General features: G+C 53.2%; 1 protein-coding gene across 3 annotated transcripts in view; it reads right to left on the minus strand.

Moving 5' to 3' along the window:
- Positions 1 to 21,826, minus strand: part of LOC129837139 (protein capicua homolog) — a 79,499-nt gene extending 57,673 nt beyond the window's left edge. Inside the window, exon 1 of one of the 3 annotated variants that reach the window (XM_055903052.1) lies at positions 21,595 to 21,826. The gene's annotated coding sequence lies outside the window, so the exon portion shown is untranslated. Of the gene's footprint in view, positions 1 to 20,038; positions 20,270 to 21,594 lie in introns of those variants that run through there. The other 2 variants (XM_055903053.1, XM_055903050.1) reach the window with 2 other exon arrangements.

Here is a 21,826-nt window from a genome sequence, read left to right on the forward strand (position 1 = left end):
TGAGTTGAGTGTAGGGATGTGGTGTGGTAAACCTCCTGGTCCCTAGTTGTGGTGAGTGTAGGGATGTAGTTGTGGTGAGTGTAGGGACGTTGTGAGGAAAACCTCCTGTCCCTAGTACTGGTGAGTGTAGGGAGGTGGTGAGTGTAGGGAGGTGGTGAGTGTAGGGAGGTGGTGAGTGTAGGGAGGTGGTGAGTGTAGGGAGGTGGTGAGTGTAGGGAGGTGGTGAGTGTAGGGAGGTGGTGAGTGTAGGGACGTGGTGAGTGTAGGGAGGTGGTGAGTGTAGGGACGTGGTGAGTGTAGGGACGTGGTGAGTGTAGGGAGGTGGTGAGTGTAGGGAGGTGGTGATTGTAGGGAGGTGGTGAGTGTAGGGACGTGGTGAGTGTAGGGAGGTGGTGAGTGTAGGGAGGTGGTGAGTGTAGGGACGTGGTGAGTGTAGGGAGGTGGTGAGTGTAGGGACGTGGTGAGTGTAGGGACGTGGTGAGTGTAGGGAGGTGGTGAGTGTAGGGAGGTGGTGAGTGTAGGGACGTGGTGAGTGTAGGGAGGTGGTGAGTGTGGGGACGTGGTGAGTGTAGGGACGTGGTGAGTGTAGGGACGTGGTGCGGTAAACCTCCTGGCCCCTAGTTGTGGTGAGTGTAGGGACATTGAGAGGAAAAACTCCTGTCTCTAGTTGTGGTGAGTGTAGGGACGTTGTGAGGAAAACCTCCTGGCCCCTAGTTGTGGTGAGTGTAGGGACATTGAGAGGAAAACCTCCTGTCTCTAGTTGTGGTGAGTGTAGGGATGTTGTGTGGTAAACCTCGTGTCCCTAGTTGTGGTGAGTGTAGAGACGTTATGAGGAAAACCTCCTGGCCCCTAGTTGTGGTGAGTTTAGGGACGTGGTGCAGTAAACCTCCTGGCCACTAGTTGTGGTGAGTGTAGGGACGTTGAGAGGAAAATCTCCTGTCCGTAGTTGTGGTGAGTGTAGGGACGTGGTGTGGTAAACCTCCTGTCCCTAGTTGTGGTGAGTGTAGGGACGTTGAGAGGAAAATCTCCTGTCCCTAGTTGTGGTGAGTGTAGGAACGTTGAGAGGAAAACCTCCTGGCCCTAGTTGTGGTGAGTGTAGGGACTTGGTGTGGTAAACCTCCTGGCCCAAGTTGTGGTGAGTGTAGGGACGTGGTGAGGAAAACCTCCTGTCCCTAGTTGTGGTGAGTGTAGGAATGTGGTGTGGTAAACCTCCTGGCCCCTAGTTGAGGTGAGTGTAGGGATGTGGTGTGGTAAACCTCCTGGTCCCTAGTTGTGGTGAGTGTAGGGATGTGGTGTGGTAAACCTCCTGGTCCCTAGTTGTGGTGAGTGTAGGGATGTGGTGTGGTAAACCTCCTGGCCCCTAGTTGTGGTGAGTGTAGGGACGTTATGAGGAAAACCTCCTGTCCCTAGTAGTGGTGAGTGTAGGGAGGTGGTGAGTGTAGGGAGGTGGTGAGTGTAGGGAGGTGGTGAGTGTAGGGAGGTGGTGAGTGTAGGGAGGTGGTGAGTGTAGGGACGTGGTGAGTGTAGGGAGGTGGTGAGTGTAGGGAGGTGGTGAGTGTAGGGACGTGGTGGGTGTAGGGAGGTGGTGAGTGTAGGGAGGTGGTGAGTGTAGGGAGGTGGTGAGTGTAGGGAGGTGGTGAGTGTAGGGACGTGGTGAGTGTAGGGACCTGGTGAGTGTAGGGAGGTGGTGAGTGTAGGGAGGTGGTGAGTGTAGGGAGGTGGTGAGTGTAGGGAGGTGGTGAGTGTAGGGAGGTGGTGAGTGTAGGGACGTGGTGAGTGTAGGGACGTGGTGAGTGTAGGGAGGTGGTGAGTGTAGGGAGGTGGTGAGTGTAGGGACGTGGTGAGTGTAGGGACGTGGTGAGTGTAGGGACGTGGTGCGGTAAACCTCCTGGCCCCTAGTTGTGGTGAGTGTAGGGACATTGAGAGGAAAACCTCCTGTCCCTAGTTGTGGTGAGTGTAGGGACGTTGTGAGGAAAACCTCCTGTCCCTAGTTGTGGTGAGTGTAGAGACGTTGTGAGGAAAACCTCCTGTCCCTAGTTGTGGTGAGTGTAGGGACTTGGTGCGGTAAACCTCCTGGCCCCTAGTTGTGGTGAGTGTAGGGACGTCGTGTGGTAAACCTCCTGTCCCTAGTTGTGGTGAGTGTAGAGACGTTATGAGGGAAAACCTCCTGGCCCCTAGTTGTGGTGAGTGTAGGGACGTGGTGCAGTAAACCTCCTGGCCCCTAGTTGTGGTGAGTGTAGGGACGTTGAGAGGAAAACCTCCTGTCCCTTGTAGTGGTGAGTGTAGGGACGTGGTGAGTGTAGGGACGTTGAGAGGAAAACCTCCTGGCCCTAGTTGTGGTGAGTGTAGGGACTTGGTGCGGTAAACCTCCTGTCCCTAGTTGTGGTGAGTGTAGGGACGTTGAGAGGAAAACCTCCTGTCCCTAGTTGTGGTGAGTGTAGGGACGTGGTGTGGTAAACCTCCTGGCCCCTAGTTGAGGAGAGTGTAGGGATGTGGTGTGGTAAACCTCCTGGTCCCTAGTTGTGGTGAGTGTAGGGATGTGGTGTGGTAAACCTCCTGGCCCCTAGTTGTGGTGAGTGTAGGGACGTTGTGAGGAAAACCTCCTGTCCCTAGTAGTGGTGAGTGTAGGGAGGTGGTGAGTGTAGGGAGGTGGTTAGTGTAGGGAGGTGGTGAGTGTAGGGAGGTGGTGAGTGTAGGGACGTGGTGAGTGTAGGGAGGTGGTGAGTGTAGGGAGGTGGTGAGTGTAGGGAGTTGGTGAGTGTAGGGAGATGGTGAGTGTAGGGACGTGGTGAGTGTAGGGACGTGGTGAGTGTAGGGACGTGGTGAGTGTAGGGAGGTGGTGAGTGTAGGGAGGTGGTGAGTGTAGGGAGGTGGTGAGTGTAGAGAGATGGTGAGTGTAGGGAGGTGGTGAGTGTAGGGAGGTGGTGCGTGTAGGGAGGTGGTGAGTGTAGGGAGGTGGTGAGTGTAGGAAGGTGGTGAGTGTAGGGACGTGGTGAGTGTAGGGACGTGGTGAGTGTAGGGAGGTGGTGAGTGTAGGGAGGTGGTGAGCGTAGGGAGGTGGTGAGCGTAGGGACGTGGTGAGTGTAGGGAGGTGGTGAGTGTAGGGAGGTGTTGAGTGTAGGGACGTGGTGAGTGTAGGGACGTGGTGAGTGTAGGGACGTGGTGAGTGTAGGGAGGTGGTGAGTGTAGGGAGGTGGTGAGTGTAGGGACGTGGTGAGTGTAGGGAGGTGGTGAGTGTTTGGAGGTGGTGAGTGTAGGGACGTGGTGAGTGTAGGGACGTGGTGAGTGTAGGGAGATGGTGAGTGTAGGGAGGTGGTGAGTGTAGGGACGTGGTGAGTGTAGGGACGTGGTGAGTGTAGGGAGGTGGTGAGTGTAGGGAGGTGGTGAGTGTAGGGAGGTGGTGAATGTAGGGACGTGGTGAGTGTAGGGACGTGGTGAGTGTAGGGACGTGGTGAGTGTAGGGACGTGGTGAGTGTAGGGAGGTGGTGAGTGTAGGGAGGTGGTGAGTGTAGGAGGTGGTGAGTGTAGGAACGTGGTGAGTGTAGGGACGTGGTGAGTGTAGGGACGTGGTGAGTGTAGGGTGGTGGTGAGTGTAGGGAGGTGGTGAGTGTAGGGAGGTGGTGAGTGTAGGGAGGTGGTGAGTGTAGGGAGGTGGTGAGTGTAGGGAGGTGGTGAGTGTAGGGAGGTGGTGAGTGTAGGGAGGTGGTGAGTGTAGGGACGTGGTGAGTGTAGGGAGGTGGTGAGTGTAGGGAGGTGGTGAGTGTAGGGACGTGGTGAGTGTAGGGAGGTGGTGAGTGTAGGGACGTGGTGAGTGTAGGGAGGTGGTGAGTGTAGGGAGGTGGTGAGTGTAGGGAGGTGGTGAGTGTAGGGAGGTGGTGAGTGTAGGGACGTGGTGAGTGTAGGGACGTGGTGAGTGTAGGGACGTGGTGAGTGTAGGGACGTGGTGAGTGTAGGGACGTGGTGAGTGTAGGGAGGTGGTGAGTGTAGGGAGGTGGTGAGTGTAGGGAGGTGGTGAGTGTAGGGAGGTGGTGAGTGTAGGGAGGTGGTGCGTGTAGGGAGGTGGTGAGTGTAGGGAGGTGGTGAGTGTAGGAAGGTGGTGAGTGTAGGGAGGTGGTGAGTGTAGGGAGGTGGTGCGTGTAGGGAGGTGGTGAGTGTAGGGAGGTGGTGAGTGTAGGGACGTGGTGAGTGTAGGGACGTGGTGAGTGTAGGGACGTGGTGAGCGTAGGGAGGTGGTGAGCGTAGGGAGGTGGTGAGCGTAGGGACGTGGTGAGCGTAGGGACGTGGTGAGTGTAGGGAGGTGGTGAGTGTAGGGAGGTGGTGAGTGTAGGGACGTGGTGAGTGTAGGGAGGTGGTGAGTGTAGGGAGGTGGTGAGTGTAGGGAGGTGGTGAGTGTAGGGAGGTGGTGAGTGTAGGGAGGTGGTGAGTGTAGGGACGTGGTGAGTGTAGGGAGGTGGTGAGTGTAGGGAGGTGGTGAGTGTAGGGACGTGGTGGATGTAGGGAGGTGGTGAGTGTAGGGAGGTGGTGAGTGTAGGGAGGTGGTGAGTGTAGGGAGGTGGTGAGTGTAGGGACGTGGTGAGTGTAGGGACGTGGTGAGTGTAGGGAGGTGGTGAGTGTAGGGAGGTGGTGAGTGTAGGGAGGTGGTGAGTGTAGGGAGGTGGTGAGTGTAGGGACGTGGTGAGTGTAGGGACGTGGTGAGTGTAGGGAGGTGGTGAGTGTAGGGACGTGGTGAGTGTAGGGACGTGGTGCGGTAAACCTCCTGGCCCCTAGTTGTGGTGAGTGTAGGGACATTGAGAGGAAAACCTCCTGTCCCTAGTTGTGGTGAGTGTAGGGACGTTGTGAGGAAAACCTCCTGTCCCTAGTTGTGGTGAGTGTAGAGACGTTGTGAGGAAAACCTCCTGTCCCTAGTTGTGGTGAGTGTAGGGACTTGGTGCGGTAAACCTCCTGGCCCCTAGTTGTGGTGAGTGTAGGGACGTCGTGTGGTAAACCTCCTGTCCCTAGTTGTGGTGAGTGTAGAGACGTTATGAGGGAAAACCTCCTGGCCCCTAGTTGTGGTGAGTGTAGGGACGTGGTGCAGTAAACCTCCTGGCCCCTAGTTGTGGTGAGTGTAGGGACGTTGAGAGGAAAACCTCCTGTCCCTTGTAGTGGTGAGTGTAGGGACGTGGTGAGTGTAGGGACGTTGAGAGGAAAACCTCCTGGCCCTAGTTGTGGTGAGTGTAGGGACTTGGTGCGGTAAACCTCCTGTCCCTAGTTGTGGTGAGTGTAGGGACGTTGAGAGGAAAACCTCCTGTCCCTAGTTGTGGTGAGTGTAGGGACGTGGTGTGGTAAACCTCCTGGCCCCTAGTTGAGGAGAGTGTAGGGATGTGGTGTGGTAAACCTCCTGGTCCCTAGTTGTGGTGAGTGTAGGGATGTGGTGTGGTAAACCTCCTGGCCCCTAGTTGTGGTGAGTGTAGGGACGTTGTGAGGAAAACCTCCTGTCCCTAGTAGTGGTGAGTGTAGGGAGGTGGTGAGTGTAGGGAGGTGGTGAGTGTAGGGAGGTGGTGAGTGTAGGGAGGTGGTGAGTGTAGGGACGTGGTGAGTGTAGGGAGGTGGTGAGTGTAGGGAGGTGGTGAGTGTAGGGAGGTGGTGAGTGTAGGGAGATGGTGAGTGTAGGGACGTGGTGAGTGTAGGGACGTGGTGAGTGTAGGGAGGTGGTGAGTGTAGGGAGGTGGTGAGTGTAGGGAGGTGGTGAGTGTAGAGAGATGGTGAGTGTAGGGAGGTGGTGAGTGTAGGGAGGTGGTGAGTGTAGGGAGGTGGTGAGTGTAGGAAGGTGGTGAGTGTAGGGACGTGGTGAGTGTAGGGACGTGGTGAGTGTAGGGAGGTGGTGAGCGTAGGGAGGTGGTGAGCGTAGGGAGGTGGTGAGCGTAGGGACGTGGTGAGTGTAGGGAGGTGGTGAGTGTAGGGAGGTGGTGAGTGTAGGGACGTGGTGAGTGTAGGGACGTGGTGAGTGTAGGGACGTGGTGAGTGTAGGGAGGTGGTGAGTGTAGGGAGGTGGTGAGTGTAGGGAGGTGGTGAGTGTAGGGACGTGGTGAGTGTAGGGAGGTGGTGAGTGTTTGGAGGTGGTGAGTGTAGGGACGTGGTGAGTGTAGGGACGTGGTGAGTGTAAGGAGGTGGTGAGTGTAGGGAGGTGGTGAGTGTAGGGACGTGGTGAGTGTAGGGAGGTGGTGAGTGTAGGGAGGTGGTGAGTGTAGGGAGGTGGTGAGTGTAGGGACGTGGTGAGTGTAGGGAGGTGGTGAGTGTTTGGAGGTGGTGAGTGTAGGGACGTGGTGAGTGTAGGGACGTGGTGAGTGTAAGGAGGTGGTGAGTGTAGGGAGGTGGTGAGTGTAGGGACGTGGTGAGTGTAGGGACGTGGTGAGTGTAGGGAGGTGGTGAGTGTAGGGAGGTGGTGAGTGTAGGGAGGTGGTGAGTGTAGGGACGTGGTGAGTGTAGGGACGTGGTGAGTGTAGGGACGTGGTGAGTGTAGGGACGTGGTGAGTGTAGGGACGTGGTGAGTGTAGGGAGGTGGTGAGTGTAGGGAGGTGGTGAGTGTAGGAGGTGGTGAGTGTAGGAACGTGGTGAGTGTAGGGACGTGGTGAGTGTAGGGACGTGGTGAGTGTAGGGTGGTGGTGAGTGTAGGGAGGTGGTGAGTGTAGGGAGGTGGTGAGTGTAGGGAGGTGGTGAGTGTAGGGAGGTGGTGAGTGTAGGGACGTGGTGAGTGTAGGGAGGTGGTGAGTGTAGGGAGGTGGTGAGTGTAGGGAGGTGGTGAGTGTAGGGAGGTGGTGAGTGTAGGGACGTGGTGAGTGTAGGGAGGTGGTGAGTGTAGGGAGGTGGTGAGTGTAGGGAGGTGGTGAGTGTAGGGACGTGGTGAGTGTAGGGACGTGGTGAGTGTAGGGACGTGGTGAGTGTAGGGAGGTGGTGAGTGTAGGGAGGTGGTGAGTGTAGGGAGGTGGTGAGTGTAGGGAGGTGGTGAGTGTAGGGAGGTGGTGCGTGTAGGGAGGTGGTGAGTGTAGGGAGGTGGTGAGTGTAGGGAGGTGGTGAGTGTAGGGACGTGGTGAGTGTAGGGACGTGGTGAGTGTAGGGAGGTGGTGAGTGTAGGGAGGTGGTGAGTGTAGGGAGGTGGTGAGTGTAGGGAGGTGGTGAGTGTAGGGAGGTGGTGAGTGTAGGGACGTGGTGAGTGTAGGGACGTGGTGAGTGTAGGGAGGTGGTGAGTGTAGGGAGGTGGTGAGTGTAGGGACGTGGTGAGTGTAGGGACGTGGTGAGTGTAGGGACGTGGTGCGGTAAACCTCCTGGCCCCTAGTTGTGGTGAGTGTAGGGACATTGAGAGGAAAACCTCCTGTCCCTAGTTGTGGTGAGTGTAGGGACGTTGTGAGGAAAACCTCCTGTCCCTAGTTGTGGTGAGTGTAGAGACGTTGTGAGGAAAACCTCCTGTCCCTAGTTGTGGTGAGTGTAGGGACTTGGTGCGGTAAACCTCCTGGCCCCTAGTTGTGGTGAGTGTAGGGACGTCGTGTGGTAAACCTCCTGTCCCTAGTTGTGGTGAGTGTAGAGACGTTATGAGGGAAAACCTCCTGGCCCCTAGTTGTGGTGAGTGTAGGGACGTGGTGCAGTAAACCTCCTGGCCCCTAGTTGAGGAGAGTGTAGGGATGTGGTGTGGTAAACCTCCTGGTCCCTAGTTGTGGTGAGTGTAGGGATGTGGTGTGGTAAACCTCCTGGCCCCTAGTTGTGGTGAGTGTAGGGACGTTGTGAGGAAAACCTCCTGTCCCTAGTAGTGGTGAGTGTAGGGAGGTGGTGAGTGTAGGGAGGTGGTGAGTGTAGGGAGGTGGTGAGTGTAGGGAGGTGGTGAGTGTAGGGACGTGGTGAGTGTAGGGAGGTGGTGAGTGTAGGGAGGTGGTGAGTGTAGGGAGGTGGTGAGTGTAGGGAGATGGTGAGTGTAGGGACGTGGTGAGTGTAGGGACGTGGTGAGTGTAGGGAGGTGGTGAGTGTAGGGAGGTGGTGAGTGTAGGGAGGTGGTGAGTGTAGAGAGATGGTGAGTGTAGGGAGGTGGTGAGTGTAGGGAGGTGGTGAGTGTAGGGAGGTGGTGAGTGTAGGAAGGTGGTGAGTGTAGGGACGTGGTGAGTGTAGGGACGTGGTGAGTGTAGGGAGGTGGTGAGCGTAGGGAGGTGGTGAGCGTAGGGAGGTGGTGAGCGTAGGGACGTGGTGAGTGTAGGGAGGTGGTGAGTGTAGGGAGGTGGTGAGTGTAGGGACGTGGTGAGTGTAGGGACGTGGTGAGTGTAGGGACGTGGTGAGTGTAGGGAGGTGGTGAGTGTAGGGAGGTGGTGAGTGTAGGGAGGTGGTGAGTGTAGGGACGTGGTGAGTGTAGGGAGGTGGTGAGTGTTTGGAGGTGGTGAGTGTAGGGACGTGGTGAGTGTAGGGACGTGGTGAGTGTAAGGAGGTGGTGAGTGTAGGGAGGTGGTGAGTGTAGGGACGTGGTGAGTGTAGGGACGTGGTGAGTGTAGGGAGGTGGTGAGTGTAGGGAGGTGGTGAGTGTAGGGAGGTGGTGAGTGTAGGGACGTGGTGAGTGTAGGGACGTGGTGAGTGTAGGGACGTGGTGAGTGTAGGGACGTGGTGAGTGTAGGGAGGTGGTGAGTGTAGGGAGGTGGTGAGTGTAGGAGGTGGTGAGTGTAGGAACGTGGTGAGTGTAGGGACGTGGTGAGTGTAGGGACGTGGTGAGTGTAGGGTGGTGGTGAGTGTAGGGAGGTGGTGAGTGTAGGGAGGTGGTGAGTGTAGGGAGGTGGTGAGTGTAGGGAGGTGGTGAGTGTAGGGACGTGGTGAGTGTAGGGAGGTGGTGAGTGTAGGGAGGTGGTGAGTGTAGGGAGGTGGTGAGTGTAGGGAGGTGGTGAGTGTAGGGACGTGGTGAGTGTAGGGAGGTGGTGAGTGTAGGGAGGTGGTGAGTGTAGGGAGGTGGTGAGTGTAGGGAGGTGGTGAGTGTAGGGACGTGGTGAGTGTAGGGACGTGGTGAGTGTAGGGACGTGGTGAGTGTAGGGAGGTGGTGAGTGTAGGGAGGTGGTGAGTGTAGGGAGGTGGTGAGTGTAGGGAGGTGGTGAGTGTAGGGAGGTGGTGCGTGTAGGGAGGTGGTGAGTGTAGGGAGGTGGTGAGTGTAGGGAGGTGGTGAGTGTAGGGACGTGGTGAGTGTAGGGACGTGGTGAGTGTAGGGAGGTGGTGAGTGTAGGGAGGTGGTGAGTGTAGGGAGGTGGTGAGTGTAGGGAGGTGGTGAGTGTAGGGAGGTGGTGAGTGTAGGGACTTGGTGAGTGTAGGGACGTGGTGAGTGTAGGGAGGTGGTGAGTGTAGGGAGGTGGTGAGTGTAGGGACGTGGTGAGTGTAGGGACGTGGTGAGTGTAGGGACGTGGTGCGGTAAACCTCCTGGCCCCTAGTTGTGGTGAGTGTAGGGACATTGAGAGGAAAACCTCCTGTCCCTAGTTGTGGTGAGTGTAGGGACGTTGTGAGGAAAACCTCCTGTCCCTAGTTGTGGTGAGTGTAGAGACGTTGTGAGGAAAACCTCCTGTCCCTAGTTGTGGTGAGTGTAGGGACTTGGTGCGGTAAACCTCCTGGCCCCTAGTTGTGGTGAGTGTAGGGACGTCGTGTGGTAAACCTCCTGTTCCTAGTTGTGGTGAGTGTAGAGACGTTATGAGGGAAAACCTCCTGGCCCCTAGTTGTGGTGAGTGTAGGGACGTGGTGCAGTAAACCTCCTGGCCCCTAGTTGTGGTGAGTGTAGGGACGTTGAGAGGAAAACCTCCTGTCCCTTGTAGTGGTGAGTGTAGGGACGTGGTGAGTGTAGGGACGTTGAGAGGAAAACCTCCTGGCCCTAGTTGTGGTGAGTGTAGGGACTTGGTGCGGTAAACCTCCTGTCCCTAGTTGTGGTGAGTGTAGGGACGTTGAGAGGAAAACCTCCTGTCCCTAGTTGTGGTGAGTGTAGGGACGTGGTGTGGTAAACCTCCTGGCCCCTAGTTGAGGAGAGTGTAGGGATGTGGTGTGGTAAACCTCCTGGTCCCTAGTTGTGGTGAGTGTAGGGATGTGGTGTGGTAAACCTCCTGGCCCCTAGTTGTGGTGAGTGTAGGGACGTTGTGAGGAAAACCTCCTGTCCCTAGTAGTGGTGAGTGTAGGGAGGTGGTGAGTGTAGGGAGGTGGTGAGTGTAGGGAGGTGGTGAGTGTAGGGAGGTGGTGAGTGTAGGGACGTGGTGAGTGTAGGGAGGTGGTGAGTGTAGGGAGGTGGTGAGTGTAGGGAGGTGGTGAGTGTAGGGAGATGGTGAGTGTAGGGACGTGGTGAGTGTAGGGACGTGGTGAGTGTAGGGACGTGGTGAGTGTAGGGACGTGGTGAGTGTAGGGAGGTGGTGAGTGTAGGGAGGTGGTGAGTGTAGGGAGGTGGTGAGTGTAGAGAGATGGTGAGTGTAGGGAGGTGGTGAGTGTAGGGAGGTGGTGAGTGTAGGGAGGTGGTGAGTGTAGGGAGGTGGTGAGTGTAGGAAGGTGGTGAGTGTAGGGACGTGGTGAGTGTAGGGACGTGGTGAGTGTAGGGAGGTGGTGAGTGTAGGGAGGTGGTGAGCGTAGGGAGGTGGTGAGCGTAGGGACGTGGTGAGTGTAGGGAGGTGGTGAGTGTAGGGAGGTGTTGAGTGTAGGGACGTGGTGAGTGTAGGGACGTGGTGAGTGTAGGGACGTGGTGAGTGTAGGGAGGTGGTGAGTGTAGGGAGGTGGTGAGTGTAGGGACGTGGTGAGTGTAGGGAGGTGGTGAGTGTTTGGAGGTGGTGAGTGTAGGGACGTGGTGAGTGTAGGGACGTGGTGAGTGTAGGGAGATGGTGAGTGTAGGGAGATGGTGAGTGTAGGGAGGTGGTGAGTGTAGGGACGTGGTGAGTGTAGGGACGTGGTGAGTGTAGGGAGGTGGTGAGTGTAGGGAGGTGGTGAGTGTAGGGAGGTGGTGAGTGTAGGGAGGTGGTGAGTGTAGGGACGTGGTGAGTGTAGGGACGTGGTGAGTGTAGGGACGTGGTGAGTGTAGGGACGTGGTGAGTGTAGGGAGGTGGTGAGTGTAGGGAGGTGGTGAGTGTAGGAGGTGGTGAGTGTAGGAACGTGGTGAGTGTAGGGACGTGGTGAGTGTAGGGTGGTGGTGAGTGTAGGGAGGTGGTGAGTGTAGGGAGGTGGTGAGTGTAGGGAGGTGGTGAGTGTAGGGAGGTGGTGAGTGTAGGGAGGTGGTGAGTGTAGGGACGTGGTGAGTGTAGGGAGGTGGTGAGTGTAGGGAGGTGGTGAGTGTAGGGACGTGGTGAGTGTAGGGAGGTGGTGAGTGTAGGGACGTGGTGAGTGTAGGGAGGTGGTGAGTGTAGGGAGGTGGTGAGTGTAGGGAGGTGGTGAGTGTAGGGAGGTGGTGAGTGTAGGGACGTGGTGAGTGTAGGGACGTGGTGAGTGTAGGGACGTGGTGAGTGTAGGGAGGTGGTGAGTGTAGGGAGGTGGTGAGTGTAGGGAGGTGGTGAGTGTAGGGAGGTGGTGAGTGTAGGGAGGTGGTGAGTGTAGGGAGGTGGTGCGTGTAGGGAGGTGGTGAGTGTAGGGAGGTGGTGAGTGTAGGAAGGTGGTGAGTGTAGGGAGGTGGTGAGTGTAGGGAGGTGGTGCGTGTAGGGAGGTGGTGAGTGTAGGGAGGTGGTGAGTGTAGGAAGGTGGTGAGTGTAGGGACGTGGTGAGTGTAGGGACGTGGTGAGTGTAGGGAGGTGGTGAGTGTAGGGAGGTGGTGAGCGTAGGGAGGTGGTGAGCGTAGGGACGTGGTGAGCGTAGGGAGGTGGTGAGTGTAGGGAGGTGGTGAGTGTAGGGAGGTGGTGAGTGTAGGGACGTGGTGAGTGTAGGGAGGTGGTGAGTGTAGGGAGGTGGTGAGTGTAGGGAGGTGGTGAGTGTAGGGAGGTGGTGAGTGTAGGGAGGTGGTGAGTGTAGGGAGGTGGTGAGTGTAGGGACGTGGTGAGTGTAGGGAGGTGGTGAGTGTAGGGAGGTGGTGAGTGTAGGGACGTGGTGGATGTAGGGAGGTGGTGAGTGTAGGGAGGTGGTGAGTGTAGGGAGGTGGTGAGTGTAGGGAGGTGGTGAGTGTAGGGAGGTGGTGAGTGTAGGGACGTGGTGAGTGTAGGGACGTGGTGAGTGTAGGGAGGTGGTGAGTGTAGGGACGTGGTGAGTGTAGGGACGTGGTGCGGTAAACCTCCTGGCCCCTAGTTGTGGTGAGTGTAGGGACATTGAGAGGAAAACCTCCTGTCCCTAGTTGTGGTGAGTGTAGGGACGTTGTGAGGAAAACCTCCTGTCCCTAGTTGTGGTGAGTGTAGAGACGTTGTGAGGAAAACCTCCTGTCCCTAGTTGTGGTGAGTGTAGGGACTTGGTGCGGTAAACCTCCTGGCCCCTAGTTGTGGTGAGTGTAGGGACGTCGTGTGGTAAACCTCCTGTCCCTAGTTGTGGTGAGTGTAGAGACGTTATGAGGGAAAACCTCCTGGCCCCTAGTTGTGGTGAGTGTAGGGACGTGGTGCAGTAAACCTCCTGGCCCCTAGTTGTGGTGAGTGTAGGGACGTTGAGAGGAAAACCTCCTGTCCCTTGTAGTGGTGAGTGTAGGGACGTGGTGAGTGTAGGGACGTTGAGAGGAAAACCTCCTGGCCCTAGTTGTGGTGAGTGTAGGGACTTGGTGCGGTAAACCTCCTGTCCCTAGTTGTGGTGAGTGTAGGGACGTTGAGAGGAAAACCTCCTGTCCCTAGTTGTGGTGAGTGTAGGGACGTGGTGTGGTAAACCTCCTGGCCCCTAGTTGAGGAGAGTGTAGGGATGTGGTGTGGTAAACCTCCTGGTCCCTAGTTGTGGTGAGTGTAGGGATGTGGTGTGGTAAACCTCCTGGCCCCTAGTTGTGGTGAGTGTAGGGACGTTGTGAGGAAAACCTCCTGTCCCTAGTAGTGGTGAGTGTAGGGAGGTGGTGAGTGTAGGGAGGTGGTGAGTGTAGGGAGGTGGTGAGTGTAGGGAGGTGGTGAGTGTAGGGACGTGGTGAGTGTAGGGAGGTGGTGAGTGTAGGGAGGTGGTGAGTGTAGGGAGGTGGTGAGTGTAGGGAGATGGTGAGTGTAGGGACGTGGTGAGTGTAGGGACGTGGTGAGTGTAGGGAGGTGGTGAGTGTAGGGAGGTGGTGAGTGTAGGGAGGTGGTGAGTGTAGAGAGATGGTGAGTGTAGGGAGGTGGTGAGTGTAGGGAGGTGGTGAGTGTAGGGAGGTGGTGAGTGTAGGAAGGTGGTGAGTGTAGGGACGTGGTGAGTGTAGGGACGTGGTGAGCGTAGGGAGGTGGTGAGCGTAGGGAGGTGGTGAGCGTAGGGAGGTGGTGAGCGTAGGGACGTGGTGAGTGTAGGGAGGTGGTGAGTGTAGGGAGGTGGTGAGTGTAGGGACGTGGTGAGTGTAGGGACGTGGTGAGTGTAGGGAGGTGGTGAGTGTAGGGAGGTGGTGAGTGTAGGGACGTGGTGAGTGTAGGGAGGTGGTGAGTGTTTGGAGGTGGTGAGTGTAGGGACGTGGTGAGTGTAGGGACGTGGTGAGTGTAAGGAGGTGGTGAGTGTAGGGAGGTGGTGAGTGTAGGGACGTGGTGAGTGTAGGGACGTGGTGAGTGTAGGGAGGTGGTGAGTGTAGGGAGGTGGTGAGTGTAGGGAGGTGGTGAGTGTAGGGACGTGGTGAGTGTAGGGACGTGGTGAGTGTAGGGACGTGGTGAGTGTAGGGAGGTGGTGAGTGTAGGGAGGTGGTGAGTGTAGGAGGTGGTGAGTGTAGGAACGTGGTGAGTGTAGGGACGTGGTGAGTGTAGGGACGTGGTGAGTGTAGGGTGGTGGTGAGTGTAGGGAGGTGGTGAGTGTAGGGAGGTGGTGAGTGTAGGGAGGTGGTGAGTGTAGGGAGGTGGTGAGTGTAGGGACGTGGTGAGTGTAGGGAGGTGGTGAGTGTAGGGAGGTGGTGAGTGTAGGGACGTGGTGAGTGTAGGGAGGTGGTGAGTGTAGGGAGGTGGTGAGTGTAGGGAGGTGGTGAGTGTAGGGACGTGGTGAGTGTAGGGACGTGGTGAGTGTAGGGACGTGGTGAGTGTAGGGAGGTGGTGAGTGTAGGGAGGTGGTGAGTGTAGGGAGGTGGTGAGTGTAGGGAGGTGGTGAGTGTAGGGAGGTGGTGCGTGTAGGGAGGTGGTGAGTGTAGGGAGGTGGTGAGTGTAGGGAGGTGGTGAGTGTAGGGACGTGGTGAGTGTAGGGACGTGGTGAGCGTAGGGAGGTGGTGAGCGTAGGGAGGTGGTGAGCGTAGGGAGGTGGTGAGCGTAGGGAGGTGGTGAGCGTAGGGAGGTGGTGAGCGTAGGGAGGTGGTGAGCGTAGGGAGGTGGTGAGTGTAGGGACGTGGTGAGTGTAGGGAGGTGGTGAGTGTAGGGAGGTGGTGAGTGTAGGGAGGTGGTGAGTGTAGGGAGGTGGTGAGTGTAGGGACGTGGTGAGTGTAGGGAGGTGGTGAGTGTAGGGAGGTGGTGAGTGTAGGGAGGTGGTGAGTGTAGGGAGGTGGTGAGTGTAGGGAGATGGTGAGTGTAGGGACGTGGTGAGTGTAGGGACGTGGTGAGTGTAGGGACGTGGTGAGTGTAGGGAGGTGGTGAGTGTAGGGAGGTGGTGAGTGTAGGGAGGTGGTGAGTGTAGGGAGATGGTGAGTGTAGGGAGGTGGTGAGTGTAGGGAGGTGGTGCGTGTAGGGAGGTGGTGAGTGTAGGGAGGTGGTGAGTGTAGGAAGGTGGTGAGTGTAGGGACGTGGTGAGTGTAGGGACGTGGTGAGTGTAGGGAGGTGGTGAGTGTAGGGAGGTGGTGAGTGTAGGGAGTTGGTGAGCGTAGGGACGTGGTGAGTGTAGGGAGGTGGTGAGTGTAGGGAGGTGGTGAGTGTAGGGACGTGGTGAGTGTAGGGACGTGGTGAGTGTAGGGACGTGGTGAGTGTAGGGAGGTGGTGAGTGTAGGGAGGTGGTGAGTGTAGGGACGTGGTGAGTGTAGGGAGGTGGTGAGTGTTTGGAGGTGGTGAGTGTAGGGACGTGGTGAGTGTAGGGACGTGGTGAGTGTAGGGAGATGGTGAGTGTAGGGAGGTGGTGAGTGTAGGGAGGTGGTGAGTGTAGGGACGTGGTGAGTGTAGGGACGTGGTGAGTGTAGGGACGTGGTGAGTGTAGGGACGTGGTGAGTGTAGGGAGGTGGTGAGTGTAGGGAGGTGGTGAGTGTAGGGAGGTGGTGAGTGTAGGGAGGTGGTGAGTGTAGGGACGTGGTGAGTGTAGGGACGTGGTGAGTGTAGGGAGGTGGTGAGTGTAGGGAGGTGGTGAGTGTAGGAGGTGGTGAGTGTAGGAACGTGGTGAGTGTAGGGACGTGGTGAGTGTAGGGACGTGGTGAGTGTAGGGTGGTGGTGAGTGTAGGGAGGTGGTGAGTGTAGGGAGGTGGTGAGTGTAGGGAGGTGGTGAGTGTAGGGAGGTGGTGAGTGTAGGGAGGTGGTGAGTGTAGGGACGTGGTGAGTGTAGGGAGGTGGTGAGTGTAGGGAGGTGGTGAGTGTAGGGAGGTGGTGAGTGTAGGGAGGTGGTGAGTGTAGGGACGTGGTGAGATACGTGTTGGAGGAGTCAGGGGAGGGAGCTAGTCACGGATCTGATCTCAAGCCCCAAAAATGTGTTTGGTCATGGTCATTGTAGTAGGCGTGGCCAATTGCACGTCTTCGACCAAAGATTTGAAAGGCCCTCCTATTGGCCACAAAGACAAAATGTTGGTTTTCTAAAGCTAATTTCCTGCAATTCTACGTATTTTGCCATGGGGCTGAGAGAACATTTGCAGACAGTTTTAAAGCTAATTTCCTGCAATAAATGTGCTTTTGCCATAGCTTATGCCATGTTCTAATGCTATCTGAGTGACTCAAACATTATAACAAAATCAATGGTAGCCCCATGCCTTGGTGATTGTTAGTTCTCAAAGATGATCTTATCTATAATACATAGCTCCTTTATCTTTTCTACATACTTTATATCTGTTTGTTTGTCATTTAAGTTTACACTGACGTTTTACCATCCAGATCTTTTTTTTTAAATCCCCAAAAATATTTTAGATTTTAGATTCTTCAAAGTAGCCACCCTTTGTCTTGATGACAGCTTTGCACACTTGGCATTCTCTCAACCAGAACCACTGTTTTGGTTACTACATGATTCCATATGTGTTATTTCATAGTTGTGATGTCTTCATTATTATTCTACAATGTAGAAAATAGTAAAAAATAAATAAAAACCCTGGAATGATTAGGTGTGTCCAAACTTCTGACTGGTACTGTATACATATGTATATATATATTACATCATATTTCTTGGAGTGGGGGCCATGATTTAGCAGCGGCAGCTTGTCACTGCTAAATGAATATAGGGGAAACACTGCCTGTAAGTAGTGTGTGGTACAAGATTGAGTGTGAAGTATCAGGCCAAGGTCAGTGTGTTGATCATGGGCATGATTTTAGTTGAATACAGCCCAGAGAGATCAGCAACCATCCAAGGCTAAAATTAGTCTTTTTTTCATCAAACCTAAATGTTGATTTTCATTTAAGACCACAATTCCAAAGAACTGGTTGTTTTTTGTGTTATTGTGCCGTCTGTCTGCGTGCTAAGTGTTACTTCTCATATGCTGCTCTGTATGTGCTTATTGTCATTCTTGCCATTTTAAGTGTTTTTAATAACCGGCCCTGGGATTACGGTCTAAAATTAGCCGGCTGGCTAAAACCGAGACTGTAGATTATGGAAAGGAGATACCTAGTCAATTGCACAACTGGATGCATTCTACCGACGTTATCGGTGCCCGGGGTGCAGTTGTCGTTTGGGGTTAACTGCCTTGATAAAGGGCAGAACGGCAGATTTTTCCACCTTGCCAGCTCTGGGATTCTAAGTCTTTCGGTTACTTGCCCAACGCTCTTAACTGCTAGGCTACCTGCCACCCAGTAATGTGCATTGTCCCTGAAAAAATAAGCGTAATAAAGTAAAAGTAGCTGTCTGTATGTGCCCAACATTTTTTTCTTCATACATTGTTTTGGATTCCAGAAATTGACTGTGAGAAATTTTACGCATATGCTGCATCTTCTTCTGGGAAAAGACAATGATAATTTACTGGCCTTGATAAAGATCAGTTGATTCTGGCTCAATCACAAAAAAAGGCAATAACAGGAGATTAGCCTGTTTATTACAGTACAATACAAATATTGTACAATGTACATTTTATCATGTGATGCAAGTACCATCTAATGTAGTCTACAGTGTCCCAAGTAAAATATAAGGCCAATAACTAGATCCATCTAAATGTATAAATTATTCCATTCTGTATTGTGAAAGCCTCTGGCAGAACTGGCCTTAAAGGGGTTGATTGATAAACATTTAGCCCCACTGACAGTGAAGGCCTAGTACTCAGAACTCAGTCTAAACACGATCACCCTGGAATACGAGCAGCATTGACTACAAACACACAGCGAGCAGTCCCACACACTAACACTCAACCAGGAATTTACAGAACAGACACACTGTTCAATTGTCCATTGGCCTAAGACCACACACACACACACACACACACACACACACACACACACACACACACACACACACACACACACACACACACACACACACACACACACACACACTGTGATGAGTAATTAATACAGACATCTAATCTCAACAGAGAGTGTAGACATGGGCACACATGTAGAATAAAAGCATGTTCCTATTCCTACTACACTTTATTACTGTACTATCCCACGGTTATAAACTACTGCCACAATGCAATTTTTGTGAACAACTTGTGAGGAATATAGTGCAGTGCCCCAGTACACTGTGTGTGCCCGACTGCCCGTGTGCAGGAGATGTGCCACACAAGAGTGTGTGTACAAAACACCATATGTTGAGTGTGGGACTTCACGTTGTCTCAACCTTGTTTGGTGCTGCACCTCTTCATACTGCAGTTCATCCCTCTCTGAAATGTATTTTATGGGCGTCTGAGAGGGCGCAGGGCTGCAGTGGAGGGAACGGGATGGAGAGGGGAGCACTAAGATACACTACACCACTAAGGATTAAAAGGTGTAGTACCAGGGTAATGTACTGTATTCTCCCCCGTGGTTTACCGTGGTGACAGGGCCATCCTACCCTTAAACTGGGTCACCAGGGAACCAGTGTAACGGATGTGAAATGGCTAGCTAGTTATGGGGTACGCGCTACTAGCGTTTCAATCAGTTACGTCACTTGCTCTGAAACCTAGAAGTAGTGTTGCCCCTTGCTCTGCAAGGGCCGCGGCTTTTGTGGAGCGATGGGTAACGATGCTTCGTGGGTGTCAGTTGTTGATGTGTGCAGAGGGTCCCTGGTTCGCGCCCGAGGTCGGGAAGAGGGGATGCACTAAAGTTATACTGTTACACCAACACACATGAAACAGCAAAAAATAACACACATCACACACACACTTGAGTAGCTCTTGCGTACGTACTCACTGTATGACGAGGGTGTGGGGTGATCGCACAATGCGACATTAAGGAACACATTTTGACAGGGTATTTTTGGTGTAGTGAGAGGGAGAACTATGAACGAGTGTGTGAGTGAGTGTGTGAGGGCGCTACGGTGGAGAACATCAGTTTAGTTGTGACGTAGTTCAAATACTGTCAGTTGCTTGCTGGCATAATTATGACTGTCACTGTCCATATTATTGATGAAACAGAAATATTGAAGGTTGAAACAACCGTTAAGGACTCCAGTCAGTTATTGATCTACAGCTTTAGCATGGACCAGAGGTGTCCAGTGATGAGTGAGACCCAATGGCAGGACTGCCAATGCCAAATCAATGGCAAACTGCTCTGCTAAACTACAGGATACATTTCAATCTAGGAGAGATTTCCATTTGCATGCACAAATTAAGTGATGAAAGCAATGATGATGATACAAAATCAGGTTTTCTAAATGCATAATCTGCAATACATTGCAAATGCTGTCAGTTCTGACAGCACCAAGGTACAAGTCTGTATACCCCAATTGCAAATGTTGTTTAACTCTCTGTAAATACTCTACATGTCAAATGTAGAAAAGTCTAAAAGGAAACTGCAGCTCAATGCAGCCAAGACGCCTCTGGAGTGCTGTGATAGTAGTTTAGCTGGGCAGAAAAGTGGGAGCACGGCCTGAGAGGATCCGTTACATAGTGCCAGACAGCACACGAGCTGTTTCTCCCCGGCCTTGGTTCTGCGCTGATCTGATCAAGAGTAGCCTAGCTAGTACTAGAGCCGCTGCACTCCATACTGCACAATGTCAAAGGAGTTGAGGCTGTCTTACCTAAAGCAAACAAACACAACAGCCTGTGTCGAATGCTTAGCCCAACGACATTTTCTACACAACGCAGCTTTGCACATCTTTCTCTAACACTAAAATATATTGCAAATTGTGCAGTTACTTCAGGGACGGTTCATGACGCAAAAGTTCAATTCAGCGAGCTAAACAGCATTCATTTTAAGCGGGTCACAAATCGCTAGCTAATCTGGCAACTACTGCTCAGTAGTAGTAGTAGTAGTAGTAGTAGTAGTAGCAGTAACAACAACGTCATTACAACTGCTCCGGACTGTTTTAGGCAATTTAGGACATAGTGTTCCATTCGTTTACTATTTACAAACAGTTAGGACAGCAATAGTAAATCCTGGGGTGTCATGTATTTGCTGCACTGGGGTATGCAAGATGGGTCGATTACCTACTTACTGCTATGCAAAAAGTCAAGTTTACTGCAACGTTGAGGTGGAGAATAGTAGTGCAAAGTTACTTGTAGCTTGCTTGCAGGTTATGCAGTTAATCCGTTGACAAAGTTTAGTGACTGTGCACCCTCACCCCCTCTCCTCTTTTCTCTCGTCCCTTCCTTGATACTTAGCAAGAAAGCTGTGTCACTCTTCTTTACACGCGATCAGTACGAAAAACAGGGCAACCAGACCGACCGTTAACCGTTGATAGTAACTGTTGTTAGCTTGTTGGAGAAGAACATACAAGTCAGTTAGTTGTAACTCACCCAAACAGAAAAATTCAGTTGGCAATAGAAACATGTACGATCCTATTTTGCAGATGAGGAAGCTTGCACGCTCGCGGGTAACATCCCTCGGCTGGCCGTTGCTACTGTGTGGTCCGGGCTCGCACTTTAATTTCCCTCCGTAAAACATCTATTTTTCCCAGAGCAACTCAAACAGGGATAAAAAAAGATCTGGGTCCCTTTTCCACTACAGTCTCAAAATGGTGAATGAACCACTAACAGCTGGCCTCTCTGACCAATCACAGATCTCTGACAAGTACAGTAGCCTACCAGCGTTAACGGTACAAAGGAAAAGGTGTGGACCGCTGTCAATGTCCACATGATTGACACGTGTATCTGGCGAATGGCTATGGGATATTAGACAAAGCCAGTGCCTAGTCCCAAACTATACAGTATCCAATAAGAGCATTGGGAACCATAGGAACAGTGTGTGGGTGGGCCTAAGGGAGGGACCGAATCAGAGTTTAGCCAATAGAATAGCATAGGTGTCCTCCCCCCTCCAAAATAATGGGGCACGTTTACCACAACTGACAGCGCAAGGGCCATCCCTGGCTAGACAGTCCACTGTGGGACGTTCTTTATCACGAAAACACCAAGGAAAATATAGATCGTTGATAGTGTGAGCACTTACAGAACTACAAGCTCATCCGTGATTTCTGCAAATATGTCTACTCCCTCTGCAGACCTGAAGAATTGGGGAAAGTGGGATGGAGTGATTCAGAAAGAAGGGGGGCTGAGGGGGTCCTACAAAGTTTTACTGCTCTCGAGCCCATTTCCTTGTTCAATGGTTGAGATATTCGTTTTCTTTATAATTGTTATAGTGTAAAATGTTGTGCCATTACACCGCTTTCACTCCTTTGCATCTCTCCTTTCGCTGATTACACTCCTCCTTTCTTTTCTCTCAGCAACAGACCTTCATCTCGCACCGAACAGCCAATCACGGCGCTGAATTCAGCTCTGTCTGACGTCGACGATCATTCTCAGCCCCGCCTCTCCCATAGAAAATTAACAGGGGATCTTGGCTGACGTCACCTTGCTAACGCCTGATTGGCCAGGACGGAGATGTCTCCCAGCCAATGGCCGAACGCAGTGGTGATGTCATCACGCATGTTGCCACCAGCTGGATCAAGGGGGCGTGGTCTGTCGCAAACTCGGCTCACCAGTGTTTACTGCAAGTACTGTAGTACGAGAGCCAGGTTGCATGGAAGAGTGGCGTGCTGAACCTCTATAGTACTATGGCAGTCACAGAGAGACAGTAGGACAACGACTACAACGGACTTCTAGCCTATAGCACACTGGCAAATTTTCTGTAAAAATAAATGAATAACATTTTTGGAGCCTACTGTTCTGGATGTTTTTCTGCGATACCTTTGAAAGAGAAATTTGATTTAAGGGCTTTACCTTTGATTCTGATTAAGTGACAGAGATATAGAGTAGTCTTCTCTTTTTTCCAGGCTGTGCAAGCAAACAAAGACAGTTACATAGTAAACATTACATCATCCTTATTTCTCTTGTAGTAGACAGACAAACAGACTCACGCAGAGACAGACAGATTGGGCAGAAGCCTCTCACAGCGTCCTTGCTGTCGGTGTCCCCTGTTGGTGTTCCCTCACATGCCATATGGAAAACGATTAAAGAAAGATGAAAATAGTAGAATCTCTGTTTATACAAAATAATACATGTTGATTAAAAAACAACACAAAAATCTGAAAGACACACCAGCAGGTAAAAAGAGGCAGATTGTGTTATCGCGCGTATGTGTGTGTGTCA

The sequence above is a fragment of the Salvelinus fontinalis genome, chromosome 38 (genome assembly GCF_029448725.1).
Source record: "Salvelinus fontinalis isolate EN_2023a chromosome 38, ASM2944872v1, whole genome shotgun sequence".
Taxonomy (NCBI): Eukaryota; Metazoa; Chordata; class Actinopteri; order Salmoniformes; family Salmonidae; genus Salvelinus; species Salvelinus fontinalis.